This window comes from Bubalus kerabau, unplaced genomic scaffold (genome assembly GCF_029407905.1).
Source record: "Bubalus kerabau isolate K-KA32 ecotype Philippines breed swamp buffalo unplaced genomic scaffold, PCC_UOA_SB_1v2 scaffold_83, whole genome shotgun sequence".
Lineage (NCBI taxonomy): Eukaryota > Metazoa > Chordata > Mammalia > Artiodactyla > Bovidae > Bubalus > Bubalus kerabau.
This window is the reverse complement of record NW_026577937.1, coordinates 997,614-1,016,462: the sequence shown is the minus strand read 5'-3', so window position 1 is coordinate 1,016,462 and position 18,849 is coordinate 997,614. Positions and strand designations below refer to the sequence as shown.

Below are 18,849 nucleotides of genomic sequence, written 5' to 3'. Positions count from 1 at the left end.
GGTTATTACAGAGCCCAAGTTTGAATTCCCTGAGTCCTAACAGCAAATTCCCACTGGTTGTATATTTACAAATGTTGGTGTGCGTGCACCCATGCTGCTCTCTCCATTCATGTCACCCTCTCCCTCTTGTTCCCCACCCTGGTCCATAAGTCTGTCCTCTATGTCTTCATCTCTGGTGCTGCTATGTGAACAGATTCGTCAGACCCATCCTTCTCGATTCCATGTTTTTCTCTTTCTGACTGACTTGCCTGTTTAATGCGCTCTCGGTGCATCCCCTTCCTTAGAATGGACTCAAATGTGTTCCTTTGTATGGCTGCATTCCATCCAGGCTCTGACTGTTCCTTAGCCGTGTTTTGAGGAGGGTTATGGGGCCATTGTGCTCCATTTCAGTTTGGGCCTCCAGTCTGAGTGCTCACAGCAGAGCTGCTTCTGGGTGAGCCCTCTGAAGTCTGTGAGCGTGGGGCTGCCCACTCTTCCCTGGCGGGAGCTTTGTCTCCTCAGGGCCCTCAGGGCTTGGGCTCCGGGGTCACGGGGCTGCATCCCGGCTGAGAGGAGTGGGGTTGCCTCAGTGCCCGCCGGTAGGGAGGTGCTGCAAGAGGGGAAAATGAGGACGAAGTAGACGTTTCCTGTGTCCAGCTGAGCGCTGACCGGAGGTCCATCTCAGTGCACTTGGGGGGTGGCAGGGCAGGGGGTGGGGAGAGCTCCAGGTGCAAATGGTGGGTTTTCAGTTGGATTTCTGTTGGATAGCCTAGAGGATGACCTTCACGGATGTTCTTCCGAGTAGGTGGCCAGTTTTCCTGTCCCTGTTTCTTCAGAAGACTGTCCTTTCCTCTTGGCTCGTTCCTGGTTTGATTTTCATGAACTGACCACATCCATGTGGGTTCATTCCTGGGCTCTCTCTTCCTTCCCGGAGTCCATGTGTCTGTTTTCCTGCCAGTTCCTCACTGTGGTGGTTACTACAGGGCCATGATGTAGTGAAGTCGGAGAGGAAGATGCCTCCAGCTGTGTTCTTCTTTCTCAGAGTCTTCACCATTTAAGGTCCTGTTCAATATTAGCAGCCTACTAGGAGGAGTATTTCTGTTTCTGGAAAAGGGCATTGAATAGCATTTTGTGATTTCAGTCAGTGTATTTGTTGATGGCTTTTTTTGGAATGGACATTTTAATTCCTCATTGTTGCAGTGCCTGAGCGTGGAATAGTTTTCTGTTTATTTGTGTTTTCTTTGGTTTCTTTATCAGTGCTTTCTAGTTTTCTCACTACTGGTCTTTTATGTCCTTGATTAAGTTTGTTGCCAGATGTTTTATTCTTTTGGATGCAATTATAAGTGGGATTTTCTTAATTTTTGTTTCTGATTGGTATTAGTGTATACAAATGCAAGTGAATTTTGTATATTGATTGCGATTGTAAGTTGTAGTATTTTATATGATTGTCAATCGATTGGAAATTTTTAAACTTTACTGAATGTAATCTAAAAACTTTTTTGTGAAGTTATGGGGAAATTTTTATTTATAAAATCTGTTTCTCCCACAGACCCAAGGCATGGTGGATACTAATAGACTTCCCACAGTACTTCTTCATTCCATGTGGACTCCTTCAAGGGCAGTGGAGCATCACAGCTTCCCTTGAACTTCGCCTGGGTAAGTCTGAACTCTATAGAAAATTTTCATGCCTGTCTAATCTGATTTTCTTTTATGGTATTGACTTGTTTGATTTGAAACATAATTTCCTTTTCAGGTAAAATGTACAGAAAAGTCTAGCAGAGGGGAAAAGTGCTCGCATTTGCCACATCATCTAAAACACTCTATGTGTTTTATCCAAAATGGGTGCATTCTCCTGCAGAACCTGCACATAATCTCCAAAATCAGGACATCATATGGTTTCTACAGTATAATGTAATCCACAGCCCCACTTCCCTTTCAGCAGTTGTTCAATTGTATGAATATAACTTTTCTTCCCACCTTTTTTTTTTTAACAATGTTACTGAGATTTTCAGTGATTTGGACAAACTTGATGGATTTAAAGCAGACGGTGAATATGGGATCTGCATGGCCTTTTCTATATGGATATTTTTCACTAAAGATGGTTTTAATGTTTATTCATGTTGTAAAATGTGTGAATCCTGTATTCTTTTTTTCTGCATAGTAATTAAAAATAAATAACATGCCATTTACCATTTAGATATTTGTAAGCATACAGCGTTGTAGTATGAACTACATTTCCTTGTTCTGCAAACCGGTTTAATACTGTGTACCTTGTGCATGCTTTGAAGAAACTCAAGAAACTGAGTCAGTGACTTAAATGGTCCAAGATATCACCTTAGATACTATCTTTATCTAAAACCAAATCAGGGGCTCCCTGGTAGTCCAGTAGCTAAGACTGGACACTCCCAAAGAAGGAGGCCCAAGTCCAATCCCTGATCCGAGAACTAGATCTCCTATGACACAATGAAGAGTTGGCATGCTTTAGCTAAACATCTGGCTTGCCTCAACGAAGGTCGATCTGGTGCAGCCAAATACAAAAAAAAAAATCAATGTTGAAAAAAAATAAAACCAAAGGAAAGGCAGGGTATGGTTGTTGTACGGATTTACATCTTAGCTTTCCATATTGATAAAAAAAAGTTTCACAAGACTGTCATCCTTCTATCTGGTAGATACCGAGAATTCCTTTGAAATGAGATTTCTCTTGTAAATGTGACTCACAGAAGAGCCGTCCTGAACTTGGGTTTCAGAGATGAGCATGTGTCCTCTTAAAAAAAAAGAAAGTTAATTAGGTCCAACTAATTCTCATGCTGAAGAGGTATATTTTGGGGTAGCATTTGCTCCCCTTCACTTTGGATGTATCCCAATTTGCTTACACAATCATCGACCGAAGACATCCTGATATTTGAAACTTTTTAGCTGTTAGAAGTAGAGCTGCTGTGTATAATTGTGTGATACTTTTTGTCTGGACACTTTTTTAAAGCTGTTTAGTAAGTGCTAGACATGTAGTGTTCAGGTCACAGGTGAGCCTTGTTTAGCTGTGGAAAAATCCAGCTAAATTTCTCTGGCAGGTGGGATCTTCCTGGGTAAGGGATCGAACTTGAGTGTCTTGCATCGGCATGCAGATTCTTTACCACTGAGCCACCAGAGAAGCCCCGCGCCCCCCTCCCCCCTGTTTGAGGTTACTGGATCTAATAGGTGTGCAGTGCTACTTCACTGCTGTTTTAGATTGTAATTTCCTAATGATATATGAGTTTGAGTATTTTTGATATGCTGATTTACTATCTGTACCTTTTCTTTGGCCAGGCATTCAGATTTATACACTTTTAATGAGGTTGTTTGTTCCAGATATTTTGGTATATTTGGAGTACGATCCTTTATCATATATGTATTTTGTCAATATATTTTTCTGTGGCTTGTGTTTAAGTTTTGTGAATGACGTTTTTCACAGTTTAAATTTATAATTTTTTAAAGTTCATGTTATAATTTTTATGTCCTTTTTTGGATAGACTTTAGTGTTTGGTTTGGTTTGTTTTGGTTTGGTTAAATTTCATAAGCAAAACTAAGGTACTGTAGATACAGTTTTAAGCAAAGCTGAGGTACCATAGATACAATTTTCCCTTTTGTCTGTTGAGAAGTTTGAGTGAGGTTGGTGTACATTGTAAAATTATGTCTACATTCATTTGACTGGATATGGCTTCCAATTATTTGTATAATTGGTTTTGGAGAAGTCATGAGAAGTCAGTTTCCCCAAGGGAAACTGGGCGGGTTCTGTGAAACATGAACTGTCTTCGATCCCTGGTAATCACTTTCTGCTTCTTCTGGCTTTGGATTTGACTTGTTTGGATATCTCATACTAGTGGAATCACAGAACATTTCTCCTTTTTTGGTCTGGTTTATTTCACTTAATATAATGACCATAAGGTTCATTGTCAGAATTACCGACTTTGAAGGGCCGAATCAGATTCCAATGTGTGTCTACCACAGTTTGTTTATGGAACTGGCTGTCCATGGACACTTAGATTGCCTCTATTTGTTGGCCGGGGTGAATCATGCTGTTGTGACTTTGACTGCAGAAATATGCATTTTTCAGCCCCCTTTTCCAAACCTTTTGGGTACATAGCATGAATTAGAATTGAAATATCTGTTTGTTCCATGTGTTAGTTTTTTTCTGTAGTGTTCTGCAGTGGCAGAACCATTTCAGTTTCTCTTTTTGTATGGTAGAATACTGTTCCAGCTTTTGAATATACCCTGTGTTGCATATTCATTCACCCACCAATGGACACTTGAATGGGTTCTACCTTTGGGCTATTGTGAATAAGCTCGCTATGAATATTTGTGTACCAGTTTTTGTTTGAATTATTGACAACTACATAGTACTATGTATGAAAGAAACCACAAGGACCTACTCTATAGTTTCGGAAACTGTATTGAATATCTTATGATAATGTATAATGGAACAGAATCTCCAAAGGAATATATGAAAAAGACACGATACCCTGATAATTATTATACCAACACTATGTATTTCTACACGCCACTAAAATATTCACATCCGTAAGTATATTTCACTGCTTGGTTATATAAAAATAGAGAAGTCAAACAGAGAAGAAATAAACTTCCTGTCATTGCTCATCATCATTTATGCACTATTACTACCTGTAACACTCATTGTATAAATAAGTGCTAGACTAGGAATTGACATTCGTGTAAACCAAGAGATGGTGAAGGTGTAAGGAAGTATAACTTACTGAATTCCTTAACGAAGGATTATGGAACTCTATGTACATGACGTGAATGAAAGTCAAACGGTTTAGTTGAGCCACATTCTTCCTAGAGTGATGAGCTTCCACCCCACCCAATGTTAGCTCACAATTAAATCCTGCAGTTATCTGGCCTCAGTGTGTGCTTCTTGCCATCCAGAAAGAAAAAGTGAGGAAGTCCTGACAAAACCGTTGCTATTTTTCTTTTTTGGATTTGTATTTTATCGCAGGGCTTGGGGAAAAGAGGGCCTAAACTGTTTTCAGTGTTGCATCCCAAGGCTTTCTCTGGAGTGTTACCTATGTTGACAAACTGCTGATTCTTTTCAACAAAGGACAGTGATCTGCACTTCAGTATCTGTTGCTTGAGCTGGAATAGTAGGCATCCCTTTAAGTGCAGTCCTTCATGCTGAAGCAGGTCTACCTGAAGCAGTAGCATAAGATGAACACATTGATCATGTAGACATCGCATCCCATGAATTTCTAAGAATTTTTCAGGTATACCCATCATCATTGGAGGAACTGACTTGTCCCAGTAATAACTGGACTACCCAGCATAACAACAGTTCCTTGACTAAATAATATGCTTACCGGTTCTTCTTTCAGTGTTCTTTCTCCTACTTCGGTCATGAACAGGAGAAGCTGATGGCAGTGGTTCTTGAAATGTATATCGATTCCTAGGTGGCACAGTCACCAGTGCAGGATATGGAAGTGATGTGGGTTTGATCCCTGGGTCGGGAAGTTAACAATTCATACACTCATTTTATGTGAACAAGTTTTATACTCATGAGTGTTTTTCTTCTGTATACAGAATATATAGGTGAACTATAAAGAAAGCTGAGCACAGAAGAATGGATGCTTTTGAACTGTGGTGTTGGGGAAGACTCTTGAGAGTCCCTTGGGTTGCAAGGAAATCCAACCAGTCCATCCTAAAAGAAATCCGTTCTGGGTGTTCATCTGAAGGACTGATGTTGAAGCTGAAACTCCAGTTTTTGAAGAGCTGACTCATTTGAAAAGACCCTGATGTTGGGAAAGATTGAAGACAGGAGGAGACGGGGACGACAGCGGATGAGATGGTTAGATGGCACCAGCGACCCAATGGTTACGAGTTTGGGTAAACTCTTGGGGTTGATGATGGACAGGGAGCCCTGGCGTGCTGCGGTTCAATGGGGGTCGCAAAGAGTCGGACACGACCGAGCGACTGAACTGAACTGAACTGAACAGAAAAACAAACGCTGTTCAAGGACACTGAAAGAATCCTGATGTTGAAAATCAGATCTGTATTGTGAGCAATGCTTAGAAATCCATGAGTTGACACATAGTATTACGCCTATCATCCCTGTAGTTCCCTCAGTGAAATATGTTGCAAAAAGCTCTTCCTTCGTGGTATAGATTCATGAAGAAGCTAAATAGCATGAATCCTTTACGTTGACAACTGTGGATTTAAATCTCCTGTATGTGACAACCACACATACCAACATGATTTATTAGTATTATATCAATATTTTTAGCCCTACTGTATTTCAACAAAAAATGTCACTATACAATGGTACATGAAGGCAGGACACAAAATCAGGGCAAATACAAAATATTCCATCCTTTGAGAAAGGGAGTGAAAAAATAATGTGCTTTGACTATTGCATTTTTATGTATTAGATCCTTAAGTATTTTATTCACCACACCAAACTGAATGGTTCACAAACGTTTCAGAGAGGAAAGGATTATTTCTCTTTAACAATGAGGAGTTCAACTGCTCTCAAAGCAAATACCGGATGGTAATCACCATGAAGGACAAAGTTGATTATTCATATTTATATTACTCATTCGTTAGCTTGCCAAAGGTTCTAGATCTGTTACCACATTTTATTTTAATAATATCCACATGTGAAAGTGAAAGTGGCTCAGTGGTGCCTGACTCTTTGTGACCCCATGGACTATACAGTCCATGGCATTCTCTAGGCCAGAATACTGGAGTGGGTTGCCTGTTCCTTCTCCAGGGAATCTTCCCAACCCAGGAATGAAACCGGAGTCTCCTGCATTCAGAAAAATCATGTCCTTTGAATTTCCATTTTACTGTATAGGATCACGGCAATGTGATTACATAAAATTGTTTAGTTTCCTTTACGTTTCTCTTGGTAGATATAGATATCAGCCTTTGGTTCTATCACTAGCATTGCAAATAAAAATTAAAAAAATTAATTAGAGCTCCAATAGTATTTTTACTGTTAACAATAAGTATAGCATAATGTGCAACCTAGAAACAGCTAGTGAGCCTAGGACTGTCTGGAACATTCTTGGATCCTGCAGGAAAACACCCTGTGTGTGCCCCTCGATACCAGGCCTAGAGACCAAAATGTACATGAAAGGAAATAGTGGAGCTGACCAGAGTAAGGCGGCCAAACACGTCTGACACAGTGCCACAGCCTGCTCCTTCATGGGGAATGCCACTATAACCTAGGAATGTCATTACAAGGTTCACAAATGGCATGCGAGATGCTCGGCCCTGACACTGAGCTCAGCCCTGACCCTGAGTTTCAGTCCTCTGAGCAGATCTGGACTTCTCCCATTGTAGAAGCTAACCCGTTCCTTCCAAATACACGCTTGCAAACACATACCGGTTGGCTGACTCTCCTTCCACAAGGGAGGCTTCGTTTACCCGCATTCTGTGAACTTCGCTTCCCAGCTGATGGACAAACCACTATGGTAAGTATTTTCTCAAGGGCTGTTTCCCCGGGGGTGGGGCTGAGGTAAGGGACCCAAACTCATAGGGAAAGGCAAAACCACATCCACATGTCTTTGCTCTCCAGGACAGCTCTAGTGTACCTAAGTCTGTCAGGAACATTTTGGCTCGAACATAGACACTCTGTGTGCATTTTGCTGCATACCCAAAATAGGGCCACAAGGAGCCTCATGCTCTCCATGCGGCGCGGAAGCTGTGCGGCCAAGCAACAGCTGGAGAATCCAACCAATTGCTCTTTTCTTACCTCTGACAGAGCTCGCATTGCTGTAGCCCTTGGCAGTTTGGAAACACTGGACCCTAACCCCTCTCAAAGTAGGCCTGGGTTCTAGTTCGAATAGAAAGTCAATAGCAGAGCTGAGGACAGGAACGCGCCAGTCATTTATCACATGCTCCCGCAGCCTGCTACTTCATGGACACTAACGCTAGAAGCTAGGAATGTCTTAGCAAGGTGCGCAAAGGACAGGGGAGAACCTCGACCCTGACTCTGGTATTTCAGTCCACTGAGCAGATCTGAGGTTCTTCCGTTGTAGAAGCTAACCCATTTCTTCCAAATACAGGCTTCCAAACACAGGCCGGTTGGCTGCCTCCTCTTCCATGAAGCAGGCTTCCTTTCCTTGCAACCTGAGAATTCCGCTTAACAGCCTGGGAGAAAATCGCTTCTTGGAAGAATTTTTTCAGAGGCTGTTTCCCCGGAGCTGGGGCCAAGCTAGGGGACCCATACTGACAAGGGAAGGCAAAACCACATCCAACATCTTTGCTCCGGAGGACAGCTTTGGTGAACCTAAGTCTGTCAGGAATATTTCTGGCTCCTACAGAGCCAAACTCTGTGTGTGAAGCTGCACAGCCAACATAGGGGTACAGAGAGCCTGATTTTCTCTGTGCAGCTTTGAAGCTGTCATTCAAGCAACAGCTTGAGCATCCATACAATGCTCTGCCTTATTTCTGAGAGAGTTCTCATTGCTGTAGCCCTTGGCAGTTTGTAGAAATCCACACCCAAACCCTTCTCCAAGTAGGCCTGGGTCCTACTTCCAATACAAAGGCCATAGAAGAACTGAGGCCAGTAAGGCACCAGTCAGGTCTGACACACTCTGGCAGCCTGCTTCTCTATGGACAGTAAGGGTTAGGGTTAGGCTCACTTGCCTTGCCTCCTGTGAACTGCGTTTCGCAGCCTGTGAGAAAAGCGGTTCCTAGAGATCTTTTCTCAGGGGCTGTTTCCCCAGGGCTGAGGTGAAGCTTGGGGACCCAACTCCCAGGGGAAGGCAAAACCACATGTAGAGTTCTATGCTCTGTAGGAGAGCTCTAGTGAACCTCATCTGTCAGGAATATTTTTGGCTCCTACAAAGACACCTCTGTGTGTGAAGCTACATACCCAACATAGGGGCACATGGAGCCTGATTCTCTCCATGGGGTGCTGAAGCTTTGTGGCCAAGCAACGGCTTGAGAATCCATCCTCTTACTCTTCCCTTGGAAAGAAGCAGACACTTTCCCTTTACCAAGTAGGCCTTTGTCCTAGATTGAATGGAAAGGCAACAGCTGAGCTGAGGCCAGTAAGGCGCCAGTCAAGTCTGACATACTCCAAAAGCCTGCTCCTTCATGGACCATAATGCTAGAATCTAGGAATGTGTTTTCAAGGCTGGCAAAGGGCAGTCAGGAACCTCGACCCTGCCTCTGGAATTTCCATCTTCTGAGCAGATCTGGAGGTCTCCTTTAGGAGACGCTAACCCATTCCTTCCAAATAGAGACTTCCAAATTCAGGCCGGTTGGCTGCTGCTCCTTGCTCGAAGGAGGCTTGCTTTTCCCGCCTCCTGTGAACTCCACTTCCCAGCCTCTGGGAAAAGCGGTTCTTGGAGATCTTTTCTCAGGGGCTGTTTCCACGGAGCTGGGGCCGAGCCCGGAGACCCACACGCACAGGGGAAGGCAAAACCACATGGACAAGTCTTTGCCTTCTAGGAGAGCTCTAGTGAACCTCACTCTGTCAGGAACGTTCTTGGCTCCTACGGAGACACCCCTTTGTGTGAAGCTGGGTACCCAACATAGGGGCACAGAGAGCCTGATTCTCGCTGTGCAGCTTTGACACTGTCATTCAGAAAACAGCTTGAGAATCCATACAATGCTCTCCCTTACCACTGAGAGAATTCTCATTGCTCTAGGCCTTGGCAGTTTGTAGAAATCCGCACCCAAACACTTCTCCAAGTAGGCTTGAGTCCTAGTTCGGATGAACATGCAATGGCGGAGCTGAGTAAGGCACCAGCCGGTCTCACACACTCTGGCAGCCTGCTCCTCCAAAGACAGTAAGGCCTCTTTTTCTCTGCAGGAGGCTCACTTGCCTTGCCTCCTGTGAACTGTGTTTCCTAGCCTGGGGGAAAAGCGGTTCCTGGAGATCTTTTCTCAGGGGCTGTTTCCCCGGAGCTGGGGCGGACCTCGGGGACCCACCTCACAGGGGAATGCAAAACCACATGGACAGGTCTATGCTCTGTGGGAGAGCTCTAGTGAACCTCATCTGTCAGGAACGTTCTTGGCTCCTACAGGGACACCTCTGTGTGTGAAGCTGCATACCCAACTTTGGGGCACAGAGAACCTGATTCTCTCTTTGGAGCTTTGATGCTGTCATTCAGAAAACAGCTTGAGAATCCGTACAAGCCTCTCCCTTACCGCTGAGAGAGTTCTCATTGCTGTAGGCCTTGGCAGTTTGCAGAAATCCGAACTCAAACCCTTCTCCACATATTCCCGAAGCCTGCTCCTTCATGGACAATAATGCTATAATCAAGGAATATCTTTGCAATGCTGGCAAAGGGCAGTCAGGAACCTCGACCCTTCCTCTGGAATTTCTGTCTTCTGAGCAGATCTGGAGGTCTCCTTTTGGAGAAGCTAACCCATTCCTTCCAAATAGAGGCTTCCAAACACAGGCCGGTTGGCTGCCTGTGCTTGCCCGAAGGTGGCTTGCTTGTCCCACCTGCTGCGAACTCCGCTTCCCAGCCTGGGGGAAAGCGGTTCTTGGAGATCTTTTCTCAGGGGCTGTTTCCTCGGAGCTAGGGCTGAGGCCGGAGACCCACATGCAGAGGGGAAGGCAAAACCACATGGACAAGTCTTTGCCTTCTAGGAGAGCTCTAGTGAACCTCACTCTGTCAGGAACATTCTTGGCTCCTACAGAGACACCCCTTTGTGTGAAGCTGGGTACCCAACATAGGGGCACAGAGAGCCTGATTCTCTCTGTGCAGCTTTGACACTGTCATTCAGCAAACAGCTTGAGAATCCATACAATGCTCTCCCTTACCGCTGAGAGAATTCTCATTGCTCTAGGCCTTGGCAGTTTGTAGAAATCCGCACCCAAACACTTCTCCAAGTAGGCTTGAGTCCTAGTTCGGATGAACATGCAATGGCGGAGCTGAGTAAGGCACCAGCCGGTCTCACACACTCTGGCAACCTGCTCCTCCAGGGACAATAAGGCCTCTTTTTCTCTGCAGGAGGCTCACTTGCCTTGCCTCCTGTGAACTGTGTTTCCTAGCCTGGGGGAAAAGCGGTTCCTGGAGATCTTTTCTCAGGGGCTGTTTCCCCAGAGCTGGGGCGGACCTCGGGGACCCACCTCACAGGGGAATGCAAAACCACATGGACAGGTCTATGCTCTGTGGGAGAGCTCTAGTGAACCTCATCTGTCAGGAACATTCTTGGCTCCTATAAAGACGCCTCTGTGTGTGAAGCTGCATTCTCTCAGTGGGGGGCTGAAATGTGCGGCCATGCACCTGCTTGAGAATCCATCCACTTACTCTTCCCTTGCCTTGACAGATGTCTTATTTCTGTAGCCCTTGGCAGTTTGGAAAAAAGCTGACCCTTACCCTTCACCAAGTAGCCCTTTGTCCTAGTATAAATGGAAAGGCAATAACTGAGCTAAGACCAGTAAGGCACCAGTCATCTCCCATACTCCAGAAGCCTGCTCCTTCTTGAAGAATAACGCTAGAATCTAAGAATGTTATTGCAAGGCTGGCAAAGTGCAGGCGAGAATCTTGATCCATACTCTGAAATGTCCATCTTCTAAGCAGATCTAGAGGTCTCCTTTCGGCAAAATTAACCCATTGTTTCCAAATTGTGGCTTCCAAACACAGGTCGTTTGGCTGCCTCTTCTTGCCCGAAGGAGGCTCGCTTTCCCTGCCTCCTGTAACTCGGCTTCCCAGCCTGGGAGAAAAGCGGATCTTGGAGATCTTTTCTCATGGGATGTTTCCACGGAGCTGGGACCGAGCCCGGGGACCCACACGCACAGGGGAAGGCAAAACCACATAGACCAGTCTTTGCTCTGTAGGAGAACTCTAGTAAACCTCACTCTGTCAGGAACATTCTTGGCTCCTATGGAGAGACCTCTGTGAAGCTGCATACCCAACATATGGATACAGGGAGCCTGATTCTCTCCATGGGGTGCTGAAGCTTTGTGGTCAAGCAACTTTTGAGAATCCATCCACTTACTCTTAACTCTGACAGAGGTCTCATTGCTGTAGCCCTTGCCAGTTTGGAAAAAAGCAGAGCCTTACCCTTGTCCAAGTAGGCATGGGTCGTAGTTTGAATGGAAAGGCAGCTGAGATGAGGCCAGTCAGGCTCCAGTCCCATCTCCCACACTGCCGCAGCCTGCTCCTTCCCAGGAAGGAACGCTAGAAGCTAGGCATGTCTTGGTGAGGCTCACCCAGGGCAGAGCAGCCTCTGGGCTGGGGTATTGCAGTATCGCGCCTGGGAGCAGATCTGGAACTCTGCCATTGTGGAAGATCACTCGGTCCTTCCCAATACAGGCTTGTAAGCACCTGCCGGCGGGCTGCCTCTTCTCCGTGAAAGAAGGCTAGGGTTAGGCTGTGAACTGGGCTTCCCTGCCTGGACGCAAAGCGCTTCCTGGAGGTCTTTGCTCAGGGGCTGGTTCCCCTGAGCTGGGGCAGTGCTAGGGAGCCCAAACACACAGGGGAAGGCCCCAAACCACATCTACACATCCAGCCGAGAGGCTGCTCTGTCCTCGGTGCCTTATTGGCTTCAGTTCTTCTATGGCCATTGCATTGGAACTATGACCCAGGCCTACTTGGAGAAAGATATGGGTGCAGATTTTTACAACCTGCCAAAGGGTACAGCAATGAGAACTATCTCAAGGGAGGGAGAGCATTGTATGGATTCTCAAGCTGTGGCTTGAACAAGAGCTTCAAAGCTGCACAGAGAGAATCAGGCTCTCTGTGCCAATATGTTGGATATGCAGCTTCACACACAGAGGTGTCTCCAGAGGAGCCAAGAATGTTCCTCACAGACTAAGGTTCACTAGAACTCTCCTACAGAGCAAAGACTTGTCCATGTGGTTTTGCCTTTCCCTATCAGTATGGTTCTCTGAGCTCAGCCCCAGCTCTGGGGAAACAGCCCCTGAGAAAAGATCTCCAAGAACCACGTTTTCCCCCAGCCTTGGAAGTGCACTTCACAGGAGGTGCAGAAAGCGAGCCTCCTGTGGGCAAGAAGAGGCACCCAATCAGCCTGTGTTTGGAAGCCTCTATTTGGAAGGAATGGGTTAGCGTCTCCAAAAGGAGACCTCCAGATCTGCTCAGAAGACAGAAATTCCAGAGTCTGGATGGATTCTCACCTGCTCTTTGCCAGCCTTGCAAAGATATTCCTAGATTCTAGAGTTATTGTCCATGAAGGATTAGGCTTTGGGAATATGTCAATATGACTGGCGCCTTACTGGCTTCAGCTCAGATATTGCCTTTCCATTCATACTAGGACAAAGGCCTTTTTGGTCTGCTTTTTTCCAAACTGCCAAGGGCTACAGCAATGAGACCTCTGTCAGAGGTAAGGGAAGAGTAAGTGGATGGTTTCTCAAGCAGGTGCTTGGTCGTGCATTTCAACACCCCACGGAGAAAATCAGGCTCCCTATGTTGAATATGTAGTTTCTCACACAGAGGTGTCTCCGTAAGAGCCAAGAATTTTCCTGACAGACTGAGGTTAACTAGAGCTTTCCTACAGAGCATAGACCTATCCATGTGGTTTTGCCTTCACCTGTGAGTGTGGGTTCCCGAGCTCCACCCCAGCTCTGTGGAAACAGCCCCTGAGAAAAGATCTCCAGGAACTGCATTTTCCCCAGGCAGGGAAGTGCAGTTCACAGTAGGCAAGGCAAGCGAACTTCCTGCAGGGAAGAAGAGGCCTTACCGTCCATGAAGCAGCAGGCTGCCAGAGTTTGTGAGACTTGACTGGTGCCTTACTGGCCTCAGTTCTACTATGACCTTTGCATTGGAACTAGGACCCAAGCCTACTTGGAGAAGGGTTTGGGTGCGGATTTCTACAAACTGCCAAGGGCTAAAGCAATGCGAACTCTTTCAGAGGTAAGGAAGAGCATTGTATGGATCCTCAAGCTATTGTTTGATTGACAGCTTCAAAGCTGCACAGAGAGAATCAGGCTCTCTGTGCTCCTATGTTGGGTACCCAGCTTCATACACAGGGGTGTCTCTGTAGAAGTCAAGAATGTTCCTGACAGACTGAGGTACAATAGAGCTCTCCTACAGAGCAAAGACTTATCCATGTGGTTTTTGCCTTCCCTTGTGATTATGGTTCCCCAAGCTTGGCCCCAGTTCTGGGGTAACAACCCCTGAGAAAAGATGTCCAAGAACCACTATTCCCCTAGCCTGGGAAGTGGTGTTTTCAGGAGGCGGAGAAAGTGAGACTCCTTTGAGCAAGAAGAGGCAACCAGCTGCCCTGTGTTTGGAAGCCTCTATTTGGAAGGAAAGGGTTAGCTTCTCCAAAAGGAGGCTTCCATATCTGCTCAGAAGAGGAAATTCCAGAGTCAGGGTCGAGATTCTCTCCTGCCCTTTGCTACCCTTGCAAAGAAATTCCTAGTTTCTAGCCTTACTATCCATGGATGAGCTGGCTGCTGGAATGTGTAAGACATGACTAGTGCCTTACTGGGCTCAGTTCTCCTCTGCACTTTGAATTGGAAATATGACCCAGGCCTACTTTGAGAAGCCTTTGGGGCGGATTTTTACAAACTGCCAAAGGCTACAGAAATCAGAACCCTCTCAGAGGTAATGGAGTGCATTGTATGGATTCTCAAGCTGTTGCTTGGACGACAGCTCCTAAGCTCTCTGTGCCCCTATGTTGGGTATTCAGCTTCACACACAGAGCTGTGTCTGTATGTGCCAAGAAAGCTCCTAACAGACAGGATCACTAGAGCTCTCTTACAGAACTGAGACGTGTTGCTGTGGGTTTTCCTTCCCCTGTGAGTGTGGGTTCCCATGCTCGGCCCCAGCTCCGGGAAAACAGCCCCTGAGAAAAGAACTCCAAGAACCGATTTTCCCCCAGGATGGGAAATACACTTCACAAGAGGTGGGGAAAGCGAACCTCCTGTGGGCAAGAAGAGGCAGCCAACTGGCCTGTGTTTAGAAGCCTCTATTTGGAAGGAATGGGTTACTTCTCCAAAAGGAGACCTCCAGATCTGCTCAAAAGACAGAAATTCCAGAGGCAGGGTCGAGGTTCCTGACTGCCCTTTGCCAGCCTTGCAAAGACATTCCTAGATTCTAGCGTTATGGTCCATGAAGGAGCAGGCTTCGAGAGTCTCAGATTGACTGGCACCTTACTGGTCTTGGCTAAGCTATTGCCTTTCCGTTCAATCTAGGACAAAGGTCTACTTGGTGAAGGGTAAGAGTCTGCTTCTTTCCAAACTGCCAAGAGACACAGCAATGAGACCTCTGTCAGAGGTAAGGGAAGAGTAAGTGGATGGATTCTCAACCTGTTGCTTGGCTAAAAAGCTTCAGCACCCCAAATAGAGAATCAGGATCCCTGTGCCTCTATGTTGGATATGTAGCTTCACACACAGAGGAGTCTCCATAGGAGCCAAGAATGTTCCTGCCAGATAAGGTTCACTAGAGCTCTCCTACAGAACATAGACGTGTCCATGTGGTTTTGCATTCCCCTGTGATTTGGGTCTCTGAGCTTTGCCGCAGCTCTGGGGAACAGCCCCTGAAGAAAGATCTCCAGGAACCGCTGTTCCCCCAGGCTGCGAAAGGCAGTTCACAGGAGGAAAGGCAATCGAGACTCCTGCAGGAAAGAAGAGGTCTTCCTGTCCATTGAGGGGCAGGCTGCCAGTATGTGACACATGTCTAGTGCCTCAATGGTCTCAATTCTTCTATGGCTTTTGCATTGGAACTAGGACTCAGGCCTACTTGGAGAAGGGTTTGGATGCGGATTTCTACAAACTGCCAAGGGCTACAGCAATGAGAACTCTCTCAGAGGTAAGGGAGATCATTGTATGCACACATAAGTGGTGGTGGCAACGATCGCTTCAGAGTGGCACAGAGAGCCTGATTCTCTCTGTGGTAATATGATGCTATGCAGCTTCGCACACAGAGGTGTATCCGTAGGAGTCAAGAATGTTCCTCACAGACTGAGGTTCACTAGAGATCTCCTACAGAGCAAAGACTTTCCATGTGGTTTTGCCATCCCCTGTGCATGTGGGTGTCCTTGGGAAGGACCGAGTGAGCTTCCACACTGGCGGAGCTCCAGATCTGTGCCCAGGTGCGATCGTGGAGAGCCCTAGCGAAGAGTGCTCTGCCCTGGGCGAGTCTCTTCAAGCCCTTACCAGCTTCTAGTGTTAGCGCCCTAGACGGAACAGGATGATGGATTGATGGAGACGAGAGTGGCGCCTGACTGGCCTCAGTTCTGCTATTGCCTTCCCTTTACCTAGGAGCCAGGCCTCCATTCAGAGGGCGTAGGGCCCGATGGTGTGCAAATTGTCAAGAACTCCCGCAAGGAGAGCTCTGTCAGACGGAAGTGAAGTAACGCAGACTGTATTACCAAACTGTTGCTTGGCCGCCAAGATTCAGAGCTGCACAGAGGGAATCCGGGTCCCAGTGACCCTGGCTTGGGAGGCAACTACACATCCAGAGTATTCCTCCTTGGTGCCTAGAAATCGCCTGCCAGACTGCGCTTCCCTGGACCTCTCCCCCAGCGTAGAGCCGTGTGGATGTGGTTTGGGGCCTTCCCCGGTGCGTTTGGGCTAGGGAGAGCACAGCCCCAGCGCAGGGGAACCAGTCCCTGAGCAGAGAGCTCCGGGCAAGTGCTCTGTGCCCAGGCCTGGAAGCCCAGTTCCCAGCACGCCGGAGAGAAGAGAGGGGTTGCGGGCCTGTTACTGGGAAGGACCGAGCGAGCTGCCAGAGCGGCGGAGCTCCAGCTCTGCGCCCAGGCGCGATAGCGCAGAGCCCCGGCCGAGAGGCTGCTCTGGCCTGGGCGAGCCTCGCCCAGCGCTCCCCAGCTTCTAGCGTTCTCGCCCGGGAAGGAGCAGGCTGCGGGAGTGTGGGAGACGTGCCTGGCGCCTGGCTGGCCTCAGCTCCGCTCTGGCCTTCCCTTTGGACCTAGGAGCCAGGCCTCTTTGCAGAAGGCTCAGGGGCCGGGGCTGTGCAAACTGCCAAAGCCTCCCGCAAGCAGAGCTCTTTGTCAGGCAAAGAGAGCGCCCAGGGCTGCATTCCCAAGCGGTTGCTTGGCCGCCCAGACTAAGCGCTGGGCGGAGGGAATCAGGGTCCCAGGGCCCCTGGCTGGGGGAGGCAGCACCACAGCCAGAGGGAAACTCCGTTTGTGCCCAGCAAGCGCCTGCCAGACTGGGCTTCCCTGGAGCTCTCCCCCAGCGTAGAGTCGTGTGGATGTGGTTTGGGGCCTTCCCCGGTGCGTTTGGGCTAGGGAGAGCACAGCCCCAGCGCAGGGGAACCAGTCCCTGAGCAGGGAGCTCCGGGCAAGTGCTCTGGGCCCAGGCCTGGAAGCCCGGTTCCCAGCATGCCGGAGAGAAGAGAGGGCTTGCGGGCCTGTTACTGGGAAGGACCGAGCGAGCTGCCAGAGCGGCGGAGCTCCAGCTCTGCGCCCAGGCGCGATAGCGCAGAGCCCCGGCCGAGAGGCTGCTCTGGCCTGGGCGAGCCTCGCCCAGCGTTCCCCAGCTTCTAGCGTTCTCGCCCGGGAAGGAGCAGGCTGCGGGAGTGTGGGAGACGTGCCTGGCGCCTGGCTGGCCTCAGCTCCGCTCTGGCCTTCCCTTTGGACCTAGGAGCCAGGCCTCTTTGCAGAAGGCTCAGGGGCCGGGGCTGTGCAAACTGCCAAAGCCTCCCGCAAGCAGAGCTCTTTGTCAGGCAAAGAGAGCGCCCAGGGCTGCATTCCCAAGCGGTTGCTTGGCCGCCCAGACTAAGCGCTGGGCGGAGGGAATCAGGGTCCCAGGGCCCCTGGCTGGGGGAGGCAGCACCACAGCCAGAGGGAAACTCCGTTTGTGCCCAGCAAGCGCCTGCCAGACTGGGCTTCCCTGGAGCTCTCCCCCAGCGTAGAGTCGTGTGGATGTGGTTTGGGGCCCTCCCCGGTGCGTTTGGGCTAGGGAGAGCACAGCCCCAGCGCAGGGGAACCAGTCCCTGAGCAGGGAGCTCCGGGCAAGTGCTCTGTGCCCAGGCCTGGAAGCCCGGTTCCCAGCACGCCGGAGAGAAGAGAGGGGTTGCGGGCCTGTTACTGGGAAGGACCGAGCGAGCTGCCAGAGCGGCGGAGCTCCAGCTCTGCGCCCAGGCGCGATAGCGCAGAGCCCCGGCCGAGAGGCTGCTCTGGCCTGGGCGAGCCTCGCCCAGCGCTCCCCAGCCTCTAGCGTTCTCGCCCGGGAAGGAGCAGGCTGCGGGAGTGTGGGAGACGTGCCTGGCGCCTGGCTGGCCTCAGCTCCGCTCTGGCCTTCCCTTTGGACCTAGGAGCCAGGCCTCTTTGCAGAAGGCTCAGGGGCCGGGGCTGTGCAAACTGCCAAAGCCTCCCGCAAGCAGAGCTCTTTGTCAGGCAAAGAGAGCGCCCAGGGCTGCATTCCCAAGCGGTTGCTTGGCCGCCCAGACTAAGCGCTGGGCGGAGGGAATCAGGGTCCCAGGGCCCCTGGCTGGGGGAGGCAGCACCACAGCCAGAGGGAAACTCCGTTTGTGCCCAGCAAGCGCCTGCCAGACTGGGCTTCCCTGGAGCTCTCCCCCAGCGTAGAGTCGTGTGGATGTGGTTTGGGGCCTTCCCCGGTGCGTTTGGGCTAGGGAGAGCACAGCCCCAGCGCAGGGGAACCAGTCCCTGAGCAGGGAGCTCCGGGCAAGTGCTCTGGGCCCAGGCCTGGAAGCCCGGTTCCCAGCACGCCGGAGAGAAGAGAGGGGTTGCGGGCCTGTTACTGGGAAGGACCGAGCGAGCTGCCAGAGCGGCGGAGCTCCAGCTCTGCGCCCAGGCGCGATAGCGCAGAGCCCCGGCCGAGAGGCTGCTCTGGCCTGGGCGAGCCTCGCCCAGCGCTCCCCAGCTTCTAGCCTTCTCGCCCGGGAAGGAGCAGGCTGCGGGAGTGTGGGAGACGTGCCTGGCGCCTGGCTGGCCTCAGCTCCGCTCTGGCCTTCCCTTTGGACCTAG

The 18,849-nt window shown here is 49.1% G+C and overlaps 1 long non-coding RNA gene across 1 annotated transcript; it reads left to right on the top strand.

Annotated features, from left to right (window-relative positions):
* The first annotated feature begins 1,119 nt into the window (after positions 1 to 1,119).
* Positions 1,120 to 6,935, top strand: LOC129641160 (uncharacterized). Its single transcript, XR_008709115.1, has 2 exons — positions 1,120 to 1,635; positions 5,548 to 6,935. It is a non-coding gene; the product is annotated as an uncharacterized LOC129641160 (long non-coding RNA).
* Positions 6,936 to 18,849: the final 11,914 nt, after the last annotated feature.